The sequence below is a fragment of the Mytilus californianus genome, unplaced genomic scaffold (assembly GCF_021869535.1).
Source record: "Mytilus californianus isolate M0D057914Y unplaced genomic scaffold, xbMytCali1.0.p SCAF_2, whole genome shotgun sequence".
Lineage (NCBI taxonomy): Eukaryota > Metazoa > Mollusca > Bivalvia > Mytilida > Mytilidae > Mytilus > Mytilus californianus.
The window spans coordinates 67,696,690-67,717,643 of NW_026262668.1; the positions used below are offsets into that span (position 1 = coordinate 67,696,690).

Sequence of the window (20,954 nt, forward strand, 5' to 3'; positions counted from 1 at the left end):
ATTTTTCCAATTCATTTCATCACACATTTTTCTATTTTTTCCAATAAAAACTCCCAACAGTTGAAAATAATCTTCACAAACTTTTAGACCAATGTGATCTTTTTCTAATACAGATAATGTACCGGTACCTAAACATAATATCTCTGATTTTTGTCTGTTTATTCTGGCACCTGTTGCTTTGCTATACAAATCGAATTCCTTAAATACTTCAGGAATTGATTCCTTATTACATAAAGACAAAGTTGTATCATCAGCATGTTGATAAATCAAACCAATCTTGTTACTTTTTGGGATATTAATTCCCTTTATATTTACATTTTGTACAATTTTACAGTGCAGTGGTTCTGCAAAAGTACATATAATAAGGCACTAATTGGACAACCTTGCCTAATACCATTCTTTATGACAAAATACTTTGTTAAAAAGCCATTACATTTGACTGCACTATTTATACCATTATAAAATATACTAATCCATTTCACAAATCTCTCACCAAAACCAAATTTCTTCAATACTTCTAACAGATAAGTATGACTAACTCTATCAAAAGCATTTGCTTGATCTAATTTTAAAAAATATCCCTCAAGATCATCTCTTTCAACAAGTTCCATAATATCTCTAACATTTGAAATATTATTTGAGATATCTCTTCCCATAATACAACAAGTTTGATCTTCAGAAATTATCTTCGGTAATACAGTTTTTAATCTATTTGACATAATTCTTGCTAAAATTTTATAATCTACTTGCAATAAAGATATTGGCCTATAATTTTTCAAAAAATTCCTTTCACCTTTTTTCTTATAAACCAGACTTATAATTCCACACTTCATTGATCTACTTAAAATACCTTCCTCTTCAATAACATCAAACAATTTCAATAACACATATTTTAATTCAGAATAAAATTTACAATAAAACTCTACAGTAAGTCCGTCTGAACCTGGACTTTTATTTTTAGACAATTGATTAATAGCTTTACACAATTCATCTTCTGTTACATCATCATTACATATATTGTTATCATCATCATTTACTGTTTTTGTAACAAAATTTAACAATTCTGACATCTTATTTTCATCAGTAGTTACACATGAATATAAATCACTAAAAAAACTATGTTGTAATTCTAAAATACCATCAGTATCTGACACAGTATCACCATTATCATTCAACAATGTTTATACTTTTCTAAATTTAGAAAGTATTTTGTATTTTTATCAGACTCCACCGCCCATACAGCTTTAGCTCTCAATACTGCTCCTTTACACTTTTCAATTTCTAAATTTGACAGTTCTAATTTAAGACTTTCTAATTTGGCAATATCAATTACAATACCACTAGCTGCCTTTTCACAAAGGTGATTGATTTGCCTTTCTAATCTAAAATACTCTTTCTTGTTTTGTTTAGCTAAATCAGATGACAATATCTGAGAATATCTTTTAATTCTATACTTTAAGTTATCCCACCAAACTAAAAAATCTCTATGAAATAATTCACTTTCTTTTTCTTGTGATATAATATCTTTAACTCTTTGTACATATTCTTCGTTAAACAACAATGTATTATTCAAAATCCAGAGTCCAGGACCTCTTTCAATACATGTACAATTTAAATGCATAATAACAAAAGAGTGGTCACTCATACTAGTAACATTATAATACAAACTTTGTACAAAAGATGACATATTCCTACTAACAAGAAAATAATCTATTCTACTTTGTTGTAGTTTACCCTCTGAAATTCTTTTCCAGGAAAATATTCGAAAATCTGGGTTTCTAGCCCTCCATATATCATATACATTATTATCATCCATCAATTTAGTCAGTTTTCTATAGGGTTCATCATTTATATGACAAGTTTTACTTCCTCTGTCTAACACAGACAAAGAGGTATTAAAATCACCTCCAATAATCAAATTATCTAAATCTTTAGTATAATCTATCACAAAATCATAGAAATTACATCTATCAGAAACTACATTAGGTGCATACAAAGAAATAAAGTTTACCAATGTATCATTCTCATAATAAGTCACATGAATAAATCTACCTTGATCATCTTTATAAATACATTTTATTTTATCTTTATAATAATTGCTAGCTAGAACAGCCACACCCTGTCTGCCATCCATACCATTACTATAATAAATATCACCTTCATACATATGTTTTACACCTTTAATAAAATTATCATCCCAAAATGTTTCTTGAAGTAACACAATACCAAATTTTCTGTCTTGTACAGTACTTAGAAATCTTTGTAAATTTACAACATTTCTCATACCATTACAATTCAAACTACATATAACAACCATTACAAAAAATATTAAACAATGACATATATATCTATCCATTTTTACTTTTTGTATTTTTTGACAAATTTCTAACAGTTTGACTATTCAGATTTGGAGCAATTTTTAGTTTATTTCTCCTTTCTTTTTTCTTTTCTTTTTTTCTGATTTTTTTTTAACATTTTGATACTAATACATTTTTTCATCCCGCTATCAATAATTTTACAATCTGTATTTAACTCTACATCAGAACAGACAAATGATTCCTTATTATTACTTGCACCTTCAACATTGACTTCTTCGTCATCATCACAGGTGCTATATTCATCATCCATATCTATCGAGTGCTCCTCTGTTGCCATCTCCACATTACACTCTTCTGTAACAATAATGTCAACAGGAGAGCACTCTTCATTTTTTTTCTTTTTAACAACCTCATCAGAATCACTGTCTGCTCTTTTGTTTTTATCTTGAGCCTGTTCAATTACATTAATATCATCATCACCATCATCACCATCATCAAATATTTGATCATCCCTGTCCAATTTCCGTTTCCTGCTGTCCTCCTGTATGCCACTACTATTGGCATGGACCTCTGCTACAACAATTTTAACATTCATATGGGAATCAACTACTTTTTTCAACTCTGTTTGTTCATCATCAATTATATTTTCACTACTTTCTACATCATCATCCTTAAATTGTATAACTACCTCACTGTCATCATCCTTATCTTTATCTTCATCAATATTTTGATCCATACAGGTACAGTTCTTCAATAATTCCGAACAATTATCACATTTACATTCACAGGGTTGCCTATCACAGTCTTGACAGGGGCACACACATGATTCCTCATGGCAGTACATACAACTACATATACACGGATATTGTTCACACTTTAAACAAACACAGGGGCAAACCTTATTGCCACAAATACTACATTTGCACAAAAGAATTTTCCACATTCCTTACAATTCTTTGATGCATCAGGTGTCCTATTGTTCCTTCCAAAAGTACCCCGAGTACAAACACACAATAATGGTAAATTGCTACACGACTTGCATTTAGTTGCTTTGCAATACCTCTTTGGATGTCCTACCTCACCACAGCCATGGCATTCAAAATGAGGACAATTATTTTTCATGTGATCCGGCGACAAGCATTCCGAACATACTTTTGTTTGGTTATTATGTTTCAGTCTGAAATATTTCGTTTCAGATCCTATTTTGAACGGTATTGTCCAAGGTAGAGCTACTAATCCCGGAGGGAACTTGCATCGCATGAACCTGGTACCGTCCGCAACTTGCGTATCTGGAACCGTTCTTCTATATATAGGAGACATGACATTAACTCCTTTAATAGCTAGTTTAATTCGAATATCTTCATCTGGAACATATGACGGCAGTTTCATTACAGACACAACAGTAATATCAGAATGCATTAAGCTTACTGAATATTCCCGGCTTCCAATAGATATACCACCCAACAACTTTAAAGCATTCTGTTTACTATCCATAGTTACATCGTACGAAGATGCATCATGCTGAACCACAGCTAAAACAGTATTTAGTCCTGTGATAGTCTCAACTTCTTCAATAATTATTCTCTCTTTAATAACATTTGTATTTAATCGTTCGATCCTGATAGTACAATCCCTTGAGTACGATTTATCTCCAACAACATAGTTTTGTTTCTGTCGATTTTGAGATCGAAAATGTTTGTTAGTCACCTTATCCATTTTTCCGAACGCAAAACAAAATAATTTAAAACAACAAAGTAAGACACGTTACTGTCCCCTTCACACTGGATCCCCTCCCCCTTATCCTGTTTGCCGATAAACAGGAATAAGGGTACTCATACAAGTCAAAATACAGTCAAAAATGAACTTTTCACATTAATAAATACTATGTACAACAATTCGAGTGGAAAACATTCATCCAAACTCACCAATTTCGGAAAATTTATAGAGTCCTATAAACACTACATGTTGACCTTCCGGTGCGTTCGAACCCAAGTCAAAATGTACTATAGTCTAGATTGCATGGTTTCATCCAATTTGAAATAGTGAAAACCGCCCTCCTGTATGACGTTACTTGTGAGTACTAATATCAAATTCTAAGCCAAATTAAGTCCATGTTACCATATATAGTCAAATCATAGATAACTATGTTAAGATAGAGAAGCGAAATGATAGAATTTAATATGCATTGTGCTAGATATCAATAGTATTAGGACAGAATAATAATTTAATTTTGGAAAGAGAAAAAAAACATGTTGCTACGTAACATTTCGTATTTTATGCCTGTAAGACATATTTTGTCAGTTGTAAATAATGTAAACGAATGATACCTTGATTAAGCTGCAATAGTAAGCGTCGGTAGCGTGGCCGAGCGGTCTAAGGCGCTGGTTTAAGGCACCAGTCTCCTCGGAGGCGTGGGTTCGAATCCCACCGCTGCCAAGTGATTTTTTTAAGTAAGTTAGGAATCAATTTATCGATTTTTGCATTTATTGACGAAAATTTTAATGCATAAAAGATTAATACATTGAAGATCTTGTTTTAATCATAGATAGAACACAATTATCATGTTTCATTTACGTATTTCAAATTCTGAACGCTATCTACATGCAGTTAAAAATTCATGACTAGCATTGCAGAAGAATAACTGGTTACACGTATAATACAGGTTTTCACAACTATTCGAAATGCTTTGAAAACAGGAGTAACGGGGGAGAAAAAAACTATGCCCCGGGTGAGGATCGAACTCACGACCTTCAGATCGCTCTGTCATTTGTGATTATGAGACTGACGCGCTACCTACTGCGCTACCGAGGCCATGGTTCTAAAACTTCAATTTAAGGTGTAAATACTTCATAACATTACCATTAACATTGTAGTTACTTGTCAAGGTGAGTGTAGGGCAAAAAGAAACATCTTTTTCTTAAAGGAAACATATTTCAAAACATAATGAGCTGTGTTGGTTGTTCATTTTTATAGTTCTTTAGTTTTTGAAATACTTTTTATGGTTTTGGGTTTTTTCCCCCCATTTCTTTTTTCTCCAGGAGCAAATTAAGTATATAGTGATGACAGAAAACTCTTTTAAAAAAATATGCTGCGGAAACTATTTGTTGTTAGCGAAAAAACGTTTTGCACGTGCATTAATCACGTTTCAGTGAGCACAGTTAGCATTGAAGCCGTTATAATTTCAACGATTTTCGCGCGGTCAAAATGTACTATAGTCTAATTCATCCAATTTGAAATAGTGAAAACCGCCCTCCTGTATGACGTTACTTGTGAGTACTAATATCAAATTCTAAGCCAAATTAAGTCCATGTTACCATATATAGTCAAATCATAGATAACTCTGTTAAGATAGAGAAGCGAAATGATAGAATTTAATATGCATTGTGCTAGATATCAATAGTATTAGGACAGAATAATAATTTAATTTTGGAAAGAGAAAAAAAACATGTTGCTACGTAACATTTCGTATTTTATGCCTGTAAGACATATTTTGTCAGTTGTAAATAATGTAAACGAATGATACCTTGATTAAGCTGCAATAGTAAGCGTCGGTAGCGTGGCCGAGCGGTCTAAGGCGCTGGTTTAAGGCACCAGTCTCCTCGGAGGCGTGGGTTCGAATCCCACCGCTGCCAAGTGATTTTTTTAAGTAAGTTAGGAATCAATTTATCGATTTTTGCATTTATTGACGAAAATTTTAATGCATAAAAGATTAATACATTGAAGATCTTGTTTTAATCATAGATAGAACACAATTATCATGTTTCATTTACGTATTTCAAATTCTGAACGCTATCTACATGCAGTTAAAAATTCATGACTAGCATTGCAGAAGAATAACTGGTTACACGTATAATACAGGTTTTCACAACTATTCGAAATGCTTTGAAAACAGGAGTAACGGGGGAGAAAAAAACTATGCCCCGGGTGAGGATCGAACTCACGACCTTCAGATCGCTCTGTCATTTGTGATTATGAGACTGACGCGCTACCTACTGCGCTACCGAGGCCATGGTTCTAAAACTTCAATTTAAGGTGTAAATACTTCATAACATTACCATTAACATTGTAGTTACTTGTCAAGGTGAGTGTAGGGCAAAAAGAAACATCTTTTTCTTAAAGGAAACATATTTCAAAACATAATGAGCTGTGTTGGTTGTTCATTTTTATAGTTCTTTAGTTTTTGAAATACTTTTTATGGTTTTGGGTTTTTTCCCCCCATTTCTTTTTTCTCCAGGAGCAAATTAAGTATATAGTGATGACAGAAAACTCTTTTAAAAAAATATGCTGCGGAAACTATTTGTTGTTAGCGAAAAAACGTTTTGCACGTGCATTAATCACGTTTCAGTGAGCACAGTTAGCATTGAAGCCGTTATAATTTCAACGATTTTCGCGCGGTCAAAATGTACTATAGTCTAATTCATCCAATTTGAAATAGTGAAAACCGCCCTCCTGTATGACGTTACTTGTGAGTACTAATATCAAATTCTAAGCCAAATTAAGTCCATGTTACCATATATAGTCAAATCATAGATAACTCTGTTAAGATAGAGAAGCGAAATGATAGAATTTAATATGCATTGTGCTAGATATCAATAGTATTAGGACAGAATAATAATTTAATTTTGGAAAGAGAAAAAAAACATGTTGCTACGTAACATTTCGTATTTTATGCCTGTAAGACATATTTTGTCAGTTGTAAATAATGTAAACGAATGATACCTTGATTAAGCTGCAATAGTAAGCGTCGGTAGCGTGGCCGAGCGGTCTAAGGCGCTGGGTTAAGGCACCAGTCTCCTCGGAGGCGTGGGTTCGAATCCCACCGCTGCCAAGTGATTTTTTTAAGTAAGTTAGGAATCAATTTATCGATTTTTGCATTTATTGACGAAAATTTTAATGCATAGAAGATTAATACATTGAAGATCTTGTTTTAATCATAGATAGAACACAGTTATCATGTTTCATTTACGTATTTCAAATTCTGAACGCTATCTACATGCAGTTAAAAATTCATGACTAGCATTGCAGAAGAATAACTGGTTACACGTATAATACAGGTTTTCACAACTATTCGAAATGCTTTGAAAACAGGAGTAACGGGGGAGAAAAAAACTATGCCCCGGGTGAGGATCGAACTCACGACCTTCAGATCGCTCTGTCATTTGTGATTATGAGACTGACGCGCTACCTACTGCGCTACCGAGGCCATGGTTCTAAAACTTCAATTTAAGGTGTAAATACTTCATAACATTACCATTAACATTGTAGTTACTTGTCAAGGTGAGTGTAGGGCAAAAAGAAACATCTTTTTCTTAAAGGAAACATATTTCAAAACATAATGAGCTGTGTTGGTTGTTCATTTTTATAGTTCTTTAGTTTTTGAAATACTTTTTATGGTTTTGGGTTTTTCCCCCCCATTTCTTTTTTCTCCAGGAGCAAATTAAGTATATAGTGATGACAGAAAACTCTTTTAAAAAAATATGCTGCGGAAACTATTTGTTGTTAGCGAAAAAACGTTTTGCACGTTTCAGTGAGCACAGTTAGCATTGAAGCCGTTATAATTTCAACGATTTTCGCGCGGTCAAAATGTACTATAGTCTAATTCATCCAATTTGAAATAGTGAAAACTGCCCTCCTGTATGACGTTAATTGTGAGTACTAATATCAAATTCTAAGCCAAATTAAGTCCATGTTACCATATATAGTCAAATCATAGATAACTCTGTTAAGATAGAGAAGCGAAATGATAGAATTTAATATGCATTGTGCTAGATATCAATAGTATTAGGACAGAATAATAATTTAATTTTGGAAAGAGAAAAAAAAACATGTTGCTACGTAACATTTCGTATTTTATGCCTGTAAGACATATTTTGTCAGTTGTAAATAATGTAAACGAATGATACCTTGATTAAGCTGCAATAGTAAGCGTCGGTAGCGTGGCCGAGCGGTCTAAGGCGCTGGTTTAAGGCACCAGTCTCCTCGGAGGCGTGGGTTCGAATCCCACCGCTGCCAAGTGATTTTTTTAAGTAAGTTAGGAATCAATTTATCGATTTTTGCATTTATTGACGAAAATGTTAATGCATAAAAGATTAATACATTGAAGATCTTGTTTTAGTCATAGATAGAACACAATTATCATGTTTCATTTACGTATTTCAAATTCTGAACGCTATCTACATGCAGTTAAAAATTCATGACTAGCATTGCAGAAGAATAACTGGTTACACGTATAATACAGGTTTTCACAACTATTCGAAATGCTTTGAAAACAGGAGTAACGGGGGAGAAAAAAACTATGCCCCGGGTGAGGATCGAACTCACGACCTTCAGATCGCTCTGTCATTTGTGATTATGAGACTGACGCGCTACCTACTGCGCTACCGAGGCCATGGTTCTAAATCTTCAATTTAAGGTGTAAATACTTCATAACATTACCATTAACATTGTAGTTACTTGTCAAGGTGAGTGTAGGGCAAAAAGAAACATCTTTTTCTTAAAGGAAACATATTTCAAAACATAATGAGCTGTGTTGGTTGTTCATTTTTATAGATCTTTAGTTTTTGAAATACTTTTTATGGTTTTGGGTTTTTTCCCCCCATTTCTTTTTTCTCCAGGAGCAAATTAAGTATATAGTGATGACAGAAAACTCTTTTAAAAAAATATGCTGCGGAAACTATTTGTTGTTAGCGAAAAAACGTTTTGCACGTGCATTAATCACGTTTCAGTGAGCACAGTTAGCATTGAAGCCGTTATAATTTCAACGATTTTCGCGCGGTCAAAATGTACTATAGTCTAGATTGCATGGTTTCATCCAATTTGAAATAGTGAAAACCGCCCTCCTGTATGACGTTACTTGTGAGTACTAATATCAAATTCTAAGCCAAATTAAGTCCATGTTACCATATATAGTCAAATCATAGATAACTCTGTTAAGATAGAGAAGCGAAATGATAGAATTTAATATGCATTGTGCTAGATATCAATAGTATTAGGACAGAATAATAATTTAATTTTGGAAAGAGAAAAAAAACATGTTGCTACGTAACATTTCGTATTTTATGCCTGTAAGACATATTTTGTCAGTTGTAAATAATGTAAACGAATGATACCTTGATTAAGCTGCAATAGTAACCCAGTTAACACAAAAACATTGTGTTTATGTTTTAAAAACATTTTGAAAAATGTTGTGAAAATATCGTAGAAAATATCAAAATCACGTTAAAATGTATGGCGCTAAAAATATTTTCAAAACATTTTCCATAACATGTCCAGGATATTTTTAAAACATCATTAAAACGTTTCTGAATTTTGTTGACAATGTTTGTAAATGTTTTGTAAATGTTTTAAATATGCTTGTTTATAAAATATCCTTGAAACATTTTTAAAACATAAAATAAAATGTTTTTGCAGGATAAAATGTTGTGAAAATGTTCAAAAAACATTTTACAAAATGTTTTAATAATGTTCATATTCTCAAAACATAATTTAAATGTTATATGATTATCATTAGAAAAATGTTTTCTAACATCATCATTCAAATGTTTTATAAAATATTCAAAAAACATTTTAATCATGTTTGATCTGGGGGTGGGGAGGGGGGTCCTGGGTCCCCTTATGGAGCTACAATTATGGTTAATCTAATTCCTACTATTTCACTCAAACTTTGTCTAGTTTAGAGCCTGTGGCCCCTCTTTTCATAATCCTGGATCTGCATCTGAAAAACAACTGCTGTCATACTGATCTTTACCCCACATCTCCTTTTACAATTGTTTGTTGATTACAGTTGAAGCTACATATATTTTGTTTACTGTTGTCGGATTTATGTATCATTGACATAACCCTATTTTTTGTAATACCTTGAACACGTAATAATTTGTCATGGTTTTTTCTGATTTTAATCTTAGTGCATTTTTTTGAGAAGTATTTCTTGATCTCATGTTTGATCACATGTAGCATCGGACATTTTTTTTCTGAAGTTTTTTGACTGTTTTCTTTGCTGCCTTAGTCAACACTATACAAGATAGAATTACAATTATAAATGCAAAACATTTATTCAATATTTTCGTATCACCGTTCTTTTTCAAAGTTTCTGTTGTTCCATTCTTTTTATTTCTTTTGACATCTGCTGGCTTCTGTAAAATAAAGTGTAAACAAATTATTCCTTCTGTTTAGTGATTAAACGAGTGGAAATTCAGCTAATTTCATTGAATTACACAATAAACTATTTTTCTTCAATTTAATCCAGTGTTTTCACAAAAATATATTGAAAAGTGTCATCTAATCAGTATTAATGGATTCAGAAGCAACAATTGTAGCTACTTTATACATCTGTAGAGTTTGGGGTGTATTATTATTACAAAAGTGTAACGGTAGATTTCAACAGTTTATAAAATAAGACATGTATACTGTACACTACAATTTTCTCAACTTAGAGTAGCCAGCCGTGTAGGGCCTGTAACATTTTCTTGGTCTTACAAAAAAAAAACAAGTTTCGTAATTGTTATTGTATATTTTAGCGCAAATACATGTACTATAGATTGAGGATTTTAAAGAATAAATACCTTCATAAAATTTGCTCCTCCAGGATGGTTTGAATCATTTCTAAGCTTATATTCTTCTATATAATCCCCATTTCCATTCTCAATTTTAATCTGCATTTCTGAAAATCTATCCTAAATTTTGGTACGTCTAATCATGCTAATTGATCCTACAAAAGTTAAAATAAACAAAATAAATAAAATACAGGTAAGAAAAAGTCACATTGTATTAGTCAGCTACAAAGGCCACAACATTAAAAAATAAACAGCTGCGCCATGAGCGCATGATACGCCTGTCGCATTTTTCGAAGAAAAAAGTTCAAACATTTCTCAATGTCAAATCAGAAATTCATGGAAATTGAAAGGGAGCTTAAGTCAATAGATATAAACTATTCGCCAAAGTTTAAAGAGAACTGCTGAAAGCGTTTTTGAGTTATTGTCCGAAAACTAGAAAATCCACGCTATTTTTAATGAATAAAACTCTAGAACTCGGAAACGTAAAATCTAAAATTAAAAAAGTTTTATTCAAATTGGTTAAAGCATTTATGAGTTAATGTCCGACATGTTGACGACAGACATACGGACAACGGTATACCATAATACGTCCCGTAAACGGGCGTATAATTAAAGACAATTCAAACAATGAAACTAATGGCATAATTTATAAAACAAATATGTCAGAAATGAACCGACAACTACTAAATCAAACTTCTGTCTTGGGACCGGCACATAAATAATAATCTGGCCTTGGGCTGGGCTGTAGGGCTAAACACAAATGTACAAGTTACATAAACAATATATTATAGCACAGGGGCGCGTATCATAGATATTTTGGGGCGGAAATATATGCCAGTCGACTGGTATGCTTTATATATTGTGTGTTTATAGCTCACCATTGCGTGTTTCAGATTCCCTTGACTAGTAGATACGTAGCCAGCGATTGAGCTAAGGAAGTACTGCTTAAATAGCTCAGTCTGTTAAAGCCAACAAAGCGTCAAAGGGCAGACTTGTAACACAGAACTTTTCAGACATGCTCACTGGTTACAAGTGATTACATTTATGAATTTTAAAATCATATAAATAACCCTTAAGTTTAACCCCTTTTCTATAATTCGTAATGTTCACTGGACATAAACATCATAACATCTAGGTAGACTAAATCATCACCCCCCTTTTTGCTTTGTGCTCGCTTACACTCGTATTAATTCTTGGAATATATTAATCAAATTAACCAAGATATTTCCAGAAGCATAACAATGTTTTATAAATGTGAACTAGTGTCATATCTTACCAGTTTTAACGCATGATAAGGTTATTCTCTATTTTGTACGTTTCCTTTGTCTTTGTTTACAGCATGGTAAATAAAACTGCCGGTTACTGGTTTCCAAAATTGCTTCGGATCATGTTCGTTGGTCATCGGGAACAGTTAGATTTTAAATGTGTAAACTTTTGTTGTCGGTACTTGAACAGAAAATCCGGAAAATAGCAATACGTGCACTGTAAAAGGCTATATATGGGAAGTACCGCTTCAATCACTGTCATTTGATGAAATAAAGTTTTCCTTCCATAACCTAAATTAATGTTTGCAAAATATTGTTTAAACATTCTCTATTAAATGTTTTTAGGTAAATGTATTCATAATATTTTTTTAAAATGTTGTTTAAATATTAGCAACAAAATGTTTTATAAATTCGTTTTCTCAATATTAAATGCGTAACGTTTTTTAAATGTTTTTGGGTAAATGTATTCATAATATTATTTTAAAATGTTGTTAAAATATTAGTAACAAAATGATTTATAAATTCATTTTCTCAATATTAAATGCGTAACGTTTTTAAAATGTTTTCATCAAATATTATGAAGAAATGTTGTTAAAATATCTTAAAGGCATGTTATTAAAACATTTCATGAAACATATTTAGAAAATGTTTTTAAAACATCGCAGCAATATTGTTAAGAATGTTTTACTCATATGCTTTTAAAATGTTTTTCAGAAGTAGAACGTACATATCTTCTGAACATTTATAAAACATTCAAACAAAATATCTTAAAAAATGTCATTGAAAACATTTTCATGAATATTCTTACATCATTGTAAAAATATTTTCAAAAAATGTTTTAAATAAATGTTTTTAAAATATAAGAAAAAATATCTACATAACATCACGAAAATATTTTTTCGACAACGTTTTGAGACGACATTTATACAACCTTATAAAAATGTTGTCAAAATGTTTTGTGCTACCTGGGAAGCGTCGGTAGCGTGGCCGAGCGGTCTAAGGCGCTGGTTTAAGGCACCAGTCTCCTCGGAGGCGTGGGTTCGAATCCCACCGCTGCCAAGTGATTTTTTTAAGTAAGTTAGGAATCAATTTATCGATTTTTGCATTTATTGACGAAAATTTTAATGCATAAAAGATTAATACATTGAAGATCTTGTTTTAATCATAGATAGAACACAATTATCATGTTTCATTTACGTATTTCAAATTCTGAACGCTATCTACATGCAGTTAAAAATTCATGACTAGCATTGCAGAAGAATAACTGGTTACACGTATAATACAGGTTTTCACAACTATTCGAAATGCTTTGAAAACAGGAGTAACGGGGGAGAAAAAAACTATGCCCCGGGTGAGGATCGAACTCACGACCTTCAGATCGCTCTGTCATTTGTGATTATGAGACTGACGCGCTACCTACTGCGCTACCGAGGCCATGGTTCTAAAACTTCAATTTAAGGTGTAAATACTTCATAACATTACCATTAACATTGTAGTTACTTGTCAAGGTGAGTGCAGGGCAAAAAGAAACATCTTTTTCTTAAAGGAAACATATTTCAAAACATAATGAGCTGTGTTGGTTGTTCATTTTTATAGTTCTTTAGTTTTTGAAATACTTTTTATGGTTTTGGGTTTTTTCCCCCCATTTCTTTTTTCTCCAGGAGCAAATTAAGTATATAGTGATGACAGAAAACTCTTTTAAAAAAATATGCTGCGGAAACTATTTGTTGTTAGCGAAAAAACGTTTTGCACGTGCATTAATCACGTTTCAGTGAGCACAGTTAGCATTGAAGCCGTTATAATTTCAACGATTTTCGCGCGGTCAAAATGTACTATAGTCTAATTCATCCAATTTGAAATAGTGAAAACCGCCCTCCTGTATGACGTTACTTGTGAGTACTAATATCAAATTCTAAGCCAAATTAAGTCCATGTTACCATATATAGTCAAATCATAGATAACTCTGTTAAGATAGAGAAGCGAAATGATAGAATTTAATATGCATTGTGCTAGATATCAATAGTATTAGGACGGAATAATAATTTAATTTTGGAAAGAGAAAAAAAAACATGTTGCTACGTAATATTTCGTATTTTATGCCTGTAAGACATATTTTGTCAGTTGTAAATAATGTAAACGAATGATACCTTGATTAAGCTGCAATAGTAAGCGTCGGTAGCGTGGCCGAGCGGTCTAAGGCGCTGGTTTAAGGCACCAGTCTCCTCGGAGGCGTGGGTTCGAATCCCACCGCTGCCAAGTGATTTTTTTAAGTAAGTTAGGAATCAATTTATCGATTTTTGCATTTATTGACGAAAATTTTAATGCATAAAAGATTAATACATTGAAGATCTTGTTTTAATCATAGATAGAACACAATTATCATGTTTCATTTACGTATTTCAAATTCTGAACGCTATCTACATGCAGTTAAAAATTCATGACTAGCATTGCAGAAGAATAACTGGTTACACGTATAATACAGGTTTTCACAACTATTCGAAATGCTTTGAAAACAGGAGTAACGGGGGAGAAAAATACTATGCCCCGGGTGAGGATCGAACTCACGACCTTCAGATCGCTCTGTCATTTGTGATTATGAGACTGACGCGCTACCTACTGCGCTACCGAGGCCATGGTTCTAAAACTTCAATTTAAGGTGTAAATACTTCATAACATTACCATTAACATTGTAGTTACTTGTCAAGGTGAGTGTAGGGCAGGAAGAAACATCTTTTTCTTAAAGGAAACATATTTCAAAACATAATGAGCTGTGTTGGTTGTTCATTTTTATAGTTCTTTAGTTTTTGAAATACTTTTTATGGTTTTGGGTTTTTTACCCCCATTTCTTTTTTCTCCAGGAGCAAATTAAGTATATAGTGATGACAGAAAACTCTTTTAAAAAAATATGCTGCGGAAACTATTTGTTGTTAGCGAAAAAACGTTTTGCACGTGCATTAATCACGTTTCAGTGAGCACAGTTAGCATTGAAGCCGTTATAATTTCAACGATTTTCGCGCGGTCAAAATGTACTATAGTCTAATTCATCCAATTTGAAATAGTGAAAACCGCCCTCCTGTATGACGTTACTTGTGAGTACTAATATCAAATTCTAAGCCAAATTAAGTCCATGTTACCATATATAGTCAAATCATAGATAACTCTGTTAAGATAGAGAAGCGAAATGATAGAATTTAATATGCATTGTGCTAGATATCAATAGTATTAGGACAGAATAATAATTTAATTTTGGAAAGAGAAAAAAAACATGTTGCTACGTAACATTTCGTATTTTATGCCTGTAAGACATATTTTGTCAGTTGTAAATAATGTAAACGAATGATACCTTGATTAAGCTGCAATAGTAAGCGTCGGTAGCGTGGCCGAGCGGTCTAAGGCGCTGGTTTAAGGCACCAGTCTCCTCGGAGGCGTGGGTTCGAATCCCACCGCTGCCAAGTGATTTTTTTAAGTAAGTTAGGAATCAATTTATCGATTTTTGCATTTATTGACGAAAATTTTAATGCATAAAAGATTAATACATTGAAGATCTTGTTTTAATCATAGATAGAACACAATTATCATGTTTCATTTACGTATTTCAAATTCTGAACGCTATCTACATGCAGTTAAAAATTCATGACTAGCATTGCAGAAGAATAACTGGTTACACGTATAATACAGGTTTTCACAACTATTCGAAATGCTTTGAAAACAGGAGTAACGGGGGAGAAAAAAACTATGCCCCGGGTGAGGATCGAACTCACGACCTTCAGATCGCTCTGTCATTTGTGATTATGAGACTGACGCGCTACCTACTGCGCTACCGAGGCCATGGTTCTAAAACTTCAATTTAAGGTGTAAATACTTCATAACATTACCATTAACATTGTAGTTACTTGTCAAGGTGAGTGTAGGGCAGGAAGAAACATCTTTTTCTTAAAGGAAACATATTTCAAAACATAATAAGCTGTGTTGGTTGTTCATTTTTATAGTTCTTTAGTTTTTGAAATACTTTTTATGGTTTTGGGTTTTTTACCCCCATTTCTTTTTTCTCCAGGAGCAAATTAAGTATATAGTGATGACAGAAAACTCTTTTAAAAAAATATGCTGCGGAAACTATTTGTTGTTAGCGAAAAAACGTTTTGCACGTGCATTAATCACGTTTCAGTGAGCACAGTTAGCATTGAAGCCGTTATAATTTCAACGATTTTCGCGCGGTCAAAATGTACTATAGTCTAATTCATCCAATTTGAAATAGTGAAAACCGCCCTCCTGTATGACGTTACTTGTGAGTACTAATATCAAATTCTAAGCCAAATTAAGTCCATGTTACCATATATAGTCAAATCATAGATAACTCTGTTAAGATAGAGAAGCGAAATGATAGAATTTAATATGCATTGTGCTAGATATCAATAGTATTAGGACAGAATAATAATTTAATTTTGGAAAGAGAAAAAAAACATGTTGCTACGTAACATTTCGTATTTTATGCCTGTAAGACATATTTTGTCAGTTGTAAATAATGTAAACGAATGATACCTTGATTAAGCTGCAATAGTAAGCGTCGGTAGCGTGGCCGAGCGGTCTAAGGCGCTGGTTTAAGGCACCAGTCTCCTCGGAGGCGTGGGTTCGAATCCCACCGCTGCCAAGTGATTTTTTTAAGTAAGTTAGGAATCAATTTATCGATTTTTGCATTTATTGACGAAAATTTTAATGCATAAAAGATTAATACATTGAAGATCTTGTTTTAATCATAGATAGAACACAATTATCATGTTTCATTTACGTATTTCAAATTCTGAACGCTATCTACATGCAGTTAAAAATTCATGACTAGCATTGCAGAAGAATAACTGGTTACACGTATAATACAGGTTTTCACAACTATTCGAAATGCTTTGAAAACAGGAGTAACGGGGGAGAAAAATACTATGCCCCGGGTGAGGATCGAACTCACGACCTTCAGATCGCTCTGTCATTTGTGATTATGAGACTGACGCGCTACCTACTGCGCTACCGAGGCCATGGTTCTAAAACTTCAATTTAAGGTGTAAATACTTCATAACATTACCATTAACATTGTAGTTACTTGTCAAGGTGAGTGTAGGGCAGGAAGAAACATCTTTTTCTTAAAGGAAACATATTTCAAAACATAATGAGCTGTGTTGGTTGTTCATTTTTATAGTTCTTTAGTTTTTGAAATACTTTTTATGTTTTTGGGTTTTTTCCCCCCATTTCTTTTTTCTCCAGGAGCAAATTAAGTATATAGTGATGACAGAAAACTCTTTTAAAAAAATATGCTGCGGAAACTATTTGTTGTTAGCGAAAAAACGTTTTGCACGTGCATTAATCACGTTTCAGTGAGCACAGTTAGCATTGAAGCCGTTATAATTTCAACGATTTTCGCGCGGTCAAAATGTACTATAGTCTAATTCATCCAATTTGAAATAGTGAAAACCGCCCTCCTGTATGACGTTACTTGTGAGTACTAATATCAAATTCTAAGCCAAATTAAGTCCATGTTACCATATATAGTCAAATCATAGATAACTCTGTTAAGATAGAGAAGCGAAATGATAGAATTTAATATGCATTGTGCTAGATATCAATAGTATTAGGACAGAATAATAATTTAATTTTGGAAAGAGAAAAAAAACATGTTGCTACGTAACATTTCGTATTTTATGCCTGTAAGACATATTTTGTCAGTTGTAAATATTGTAAACGAATGATACCTTGATTAAGCTGCAATAGTAAGCATCGGTAGCGTGGCCGAGCGGTCTAAGGCGCTGGTTTAAGGCACCAGTCTCCTCGGAGGCGTGGGTTCGAATCCCACCGCTGCCAAGTGATTTTTTTAAGTAAGTTAGGAATCAATTTATCGATTTTTGCATTTATTGACGAAAATTTTAATGCATAAAAGATTAATACATTGAAGATCTTGTTTTAATCATAGATAGAACACAATTATCATGTTTCATTTACGTATTTCAAATTCTGAACGCTATCTACATGCAGTTTAAAATTCATGACTAGCATTGCAGAAGAATAACTGGTTACACGTATAATACAGGTTTTCACAACTATTCGAAATGCTTTGAAAACAGGAGTAACGGGGGAGAAAAAAACTATGCCCCGGGTGAGGATCGAACTCACGACCTTCAGATCGCTCTGTCATTTGTGATTATGAGACTGACGCGCTACCTACTGCGCTACCGAGGCCATGGTTCTAAAACTTCAATTTAATACTTCATAACATTACCATTAACATTGTAGTTACTTGTCAAGGTGAGTGTAGGGCAGGAAGAAACATCTTTTTCTTAAAGGAAACATATTTCAAAACATAATAAGCTGTGTTGGTTGTTCATTTTTATAGTTCTTTAGTTTTTGAAATACTTTTTATGGTTTTGGGTTTTTTCCCCCCATTTCTTTTTTCTCCAGGAGCAAATTAAGTATATAGTGATGACAGAAAACTCTTTTAAAAAAATATGCTGCGGAAACTATTTGTTGTTAGCGAAAAAACGTTTTGCACGTGCATTAATCACGTTTCAGTGAGCACAGTTAGCATTGAAGCCGTTATAATTTCAACGATTTTCGCGCGGTCAAAATGTACTATAGTCTAGATTGCATGGTTTCATCCAATTTGAAATAGTGAAAACCGCCCTCCTGTATGACGTTACTTGTGAGTACTAATATCAAATTCTAAGCCAAATTAAGTCCATGTTACCATATATAGTCAAATCATAGATAACTCTGTTAAGATAGAGAAGCGAAATGATAGAATTTAATATGCATTGTGCTAGATATCAATAGTATTAGGACAGAATAATAATTTAATTTTGGAAAGAGAAAAAAAACATGTTGCTACGTAACATTTTGTATTTTATGCCTGTAAGACATATTTTGTCAGTTGTAAATATTGTAAACGAATGATACCTTGATTAAGCTGCAATAGTAAGCGTCGGTAGCGTGGCCGAGCGGTCTAAGACGCTGGTTTAAGATTACTTTAAATTCAACAAAGTGTTGACTGAAGATTTTCATGATGTAAGAACGACAAAACTAATGACTAATGCAGTGAGAAAAAGAATGCTGCAGATGATAGAATTTGTGACAAATAAAAAATTGTAATTGTTTTATTATTCAATTGTATTGTATTTTGTAAGAGAGAAAATGTGTATGGTTTTGTGAGAACGTTGTGAAAAAAAGTTTTTCCGAAAATTGATAATTCTTTTTTGTGATTTGTTTGCCTGTCTTAAAATAGCTGATGAATGACCTGATATTTAATACTTCGAATTTTAATTTGCGTAGTGGAATGGAATCCAGCCCTGTGCGAATTACATTTCCGATTGTATCAATTTTCGCCCTCTGTCGGAGATAAGACGTTACAAATATTTTTCACTTTGAGTTTTCTTTGTATTCTGTGTAAGCTTTTTATCAATTTGAATGTATGTGCTGAATGGTAGATAAGAATGGGATAGAATATTAGTATAAGGACTTGATGTTTTTCTATAGAATATGATATATATATATGGATATACAAAAGTACATAACAAGACAATTATGTTCGTGAAAAATATTTCACGCATTATAAATGTATAGTAAATGAAAAATATTGATAATGATTCTTTTCAGAGAAAGGACAATAATTGATAACAATGTTTTCATTTATGTGTAAATCTAAACTGTGATATGTATATACCAAGTGTGAATATAATAAAGATTAAAAAAAGGCGCTGGTTTAAGGCACCAGTCTCCTCGGAGGCGTGGGTTCGAATCCCACCGCTGCCAAGTGATTTTTTTAAGTAAGTTAGGAATCAATTTATCGATTTTTGCATTTATTGACGAAAATTTTAATGCATAAAAGATTAAAACATTGAAGATCTTGTTTTAATCATAGATAGAACACAATTATCATGTTTCATTTACGTATTTCAAATTCTGAACGCTATCTACATGCAGTTTAAAATTCATGACTAGCATTGCAGAAGAATAACTGGTTACACGTATAATACAGGTTTTCACAACTATTCGAAATGCTTTGAAAACAGGAGTAACGGGGAGAAAAAAACTATGCCCCGGGTGAGGATCGAACTCACGACCTTCAGATCGCTCTGTCATTTGTGATTATGAGACTGACGCGCTTTTTTTTTTATCTTTATTAAAATAAATCATCGGATATAGTACATGTTAAAACTGATAAAACTAATCAAATATAAACAACATTAATCAATATGCATACAGTAATAGAAACAATGAGGTTTGTCATCTATATATCATACATTTACAAATCAAATACTAAGACATCATCAGTTTCTTGTACAATTGGATTGTCTTTTAGAAAGTTCTTTTCAAAAACATTGCTCTTGTTATTTTGCTGACATAGGTATACAAAAAAATATATTACATAATGTTTCAATGTATATTGGAACAGTTTGATCAAATTTACATTTTTGTGTCCATTTTTCAGTAAATTTCTTCTCCGAAAGATACAGAACCTAGCTACTGACAATACAAAATTTAAGAAAAGGTCATTCACGCCTTTCATTATCCATCTGAGTCCATTTAATAATAACATTTCACTCTGTACTAAACTTATTTTATCAGAGTCACAATGTTCAAATATTTTACATAGTAAAGTAGACAAATAATCATGAAAGTCTTCTAGTTCATCACAGTTTATAAATATATGCATAATATCTTCATTTTCTTTATTACATACATCACACAATTCAGAATCAGACAGCCCAATTTTCTTTAATTTCACATTTGTAAAGACACAGTTATGTATTATTTTATAATCCAACTCTATCATTTTTGAAGGC

The 20,954-nt window shown here is 32.6% G+C and overlaps 1 long non-coding RNA gene and 18 other non-coding genes across 19 annotated transcripts; 9 read left to right on the forward strand and 10 right to left on the reverse strand.

The window, feature by feature from the left end:
- The first annotated feature begins 4,672 nt into the window (after positions 1-4,672).
- Trnal-aag (transfer RNA leucine (anticodon AAG)) lies at positions 4,673-4,754 on the forward strand. Its single transcript has one exon. It is a non-coding gene; the product is annotated as a tRNA-Leu (tRNA).
- Positions 4,755-5,038: 284 nt separating this feature from the next.
- Trnam-cau (transfer RNA methionine (anticodon CAU)) lies at positions 5,039-5,129 on the reverse strand. The gene is given in 2 exon segments: positions 5,039-5,074; positions 5,093-5,129. It is a non-coding gene; the product is annotated as a tRNA-Met (tRNA).
- A 739-nt stretch (positions 5,130-5,868) lies between these two features.
- Trnal-aag (transfer RNA leucine (anticodon AAG)) lies at positions 5,869-5,950 on the forward strand. The gene has a single exon. It is a non-coding gene; the product is annotated as a tRNA-Leu (tRNA).
- Positions 5,951-6,234: 284 nt separating this feature from the next.
- Positions 6,235-6,325, reverse strand: Trnam-cau (transfer RNA methionine (anticodon CAU)). Its single transcript is given in 2 exon segments — positions 6,235-6,270; positions 6,289-6,325. It is a non-coding gene; the product is annotated as a tRNA-Met (tRNA).
- A 739-nt stretch (positions 6,326-7,064) lies between these two features.
- Trnal-aag (transfer RNA leucine (anticodon AAG)) lies at positions 7,065-7,146 on the forward strand. The gene has a single exon. It is a non-coding gene; the product is annotated as a tRNA-Leu (tRNA).
- Positions 7,147-7,430: 284 nt separating this feature from the next.
- Trnam-cau (transfer RNA methionine (anticodon CAU)) lies at positions 7,431-7,521 on the reverse strand. The gene is given in 2 exon segments: positions 7,431-7,466; positions 7,485-7,521. It is a non-coding gene; the product is annotated as a tRNA-Met (tRNA).
- Positions 7,522-8,248: 727 nt separating this feature from the next.
- On the forward strand, positions 8,249-8,330 carry Trnal-aag (transfer RNA leucine (anticodon AAG)). Its single transcript has one exon. It is a non-coding gene; the product is annotated as a tRNA-Leu (tRNA).
- A 284-nt stretch (positions 8,331-8,614) lies between these two features.
- On the reverse strand, positions 8,615-8,705 carry Trnam-cau (transfer RNA methionine (anticodon CAU)). The gene is given in 2 exon segments: positions 8,615-8,650; positions 8,669-8,705. It is a non-coding gene; the product is annotated as a tRNA-Met (tRNA).
- A 1,639-nt stretch (positions 8,706-10,344) lies between these two features.
- LOC127728171 (uncharacterized) lies at positions 10,345-12,314 on the reverse strand. The gene is made up of 3 exons (XR_007994005.1): positions 12,147-12,314; positions 10,880-11,025; positions 10,345-10,450 (listed from the first exon to the last, which is right to left on the reverse strand). It is a non-coding gene; the product is annotated as an uncharacterized LOC127728171 (long non-coding RNA).
- Positions 12,315-13,112: 798 nt separating this feature from the next.
- Trnal-aag (transfer RNA leucine (anticodon AAG)) lies at positions 13,113-13,194 on the forward strand. The gene has a single exon. It is a non-coding gene; the product is annotated as a tRNA-Leu (tRNA).
- Positions 13,195-13,478: 284 nt separating this feature from the next.
- Positions 13,479-13,569, reverse strand: Trnam-cau (transfer RNA methionine (anticodon CAU)). The gene is given in 2 exon segments: positions 13,479-13,514; positions 13,533-13,569. It is a non-coding gene; the product is annotated as a tRNA-Met (tRNA).
- A 740-nt stretch (positions 13,570-14,309) lies between these two features.
- Trnal-aag (transfer RNA leucine (anticodon AAG)) lies at positions 14,310-14,391 on the forward strand. The gene has a single exon. It is a non-coding gene; the product is annotated as a tRNA-Leu (tRNA).
- A 284-nt stretch (positions 14,392-14,675) lies between these two features.
- On the reverse strand, positions 14,676-14,766 carry Trnam-cau (transfer RNA methionine (anticodon CAU)). The gene is given in 2 exon segments: positions 14,676-14,711; positions 14,730-14,766. It is a non-coding gene; the product is annotated as a tRNA-Met (tRNA).
- A 739-nt stretch (positions 14,767-15,505) lies between these two features.
- Positions 15,506-15,587, forward strand: Trnal-aag (transfer RNA leucine (anticodon AAG)). The gene has a single exon. It is a non-coding gene; the product is annotated as a tRNA-Leu (tRNA).
- Positions 15,588-15,871: 284 nt separating this feature from the next.
- Positions 15,872-15,962, reverse strand: Trnam-cau (transfer RNA methionine (anticodon CAU)). The gene is given in 2 exon segments: positions 15,872-15,907; positions 15,926-15,962. It is a non-coding gene; the product is annotated as a tRNA-Met (tRNA).
- A 739-nt stretch (positions 15,963-16,701) lies between these two features.
- Positions 16,702-16,783, forward strand: Trnal-aag (transfer RNA leucine (anticodon AAG)). Its single transcript has one exon. It is a non-coding gene; the product is annotated as a tRNA-Leu (tRNA).
- Positions 16,784-17,067: 284 nt separating this feature from the next.
- Positions 17,068-17,158, reverse strand: Trnam-cau (transfer RNA methionine (anticodon CAU)). Its single transcript is given in 2 exon segments — positions 17,068-17,103; positions 17,122-17,158. It is a non-coding gene; the product is annotated as a tRNA-Met (tRNA).
- A 739-nt stretch (positions 17,159-17,897) lies between these two features.
- On the forward strand, positions 17,898-17,979 carry Trnal-aag (transfer RNA leucine (anticodon AAG)). Its single transcript has one exon. It is a non-coding gene; the product is annotated as a tRNA-Leu (tRNA).
- A 284-nt stretch (positions 17,980-18,263) lies between these two features.
- Positions 18,264-18,354, reverse strand: Trnam-cau (transfer RNA methionine (anticodon CAU)). Its single transcript is given in 2 exon segments — positions 18,264-18,299; positions 18,318-18,354. It is a non-coding gene; the product is annotated as a tRNA-Met (tRNA).
- Positions 18,355-20,954: the final 2,600 nt, after the last annotated feature.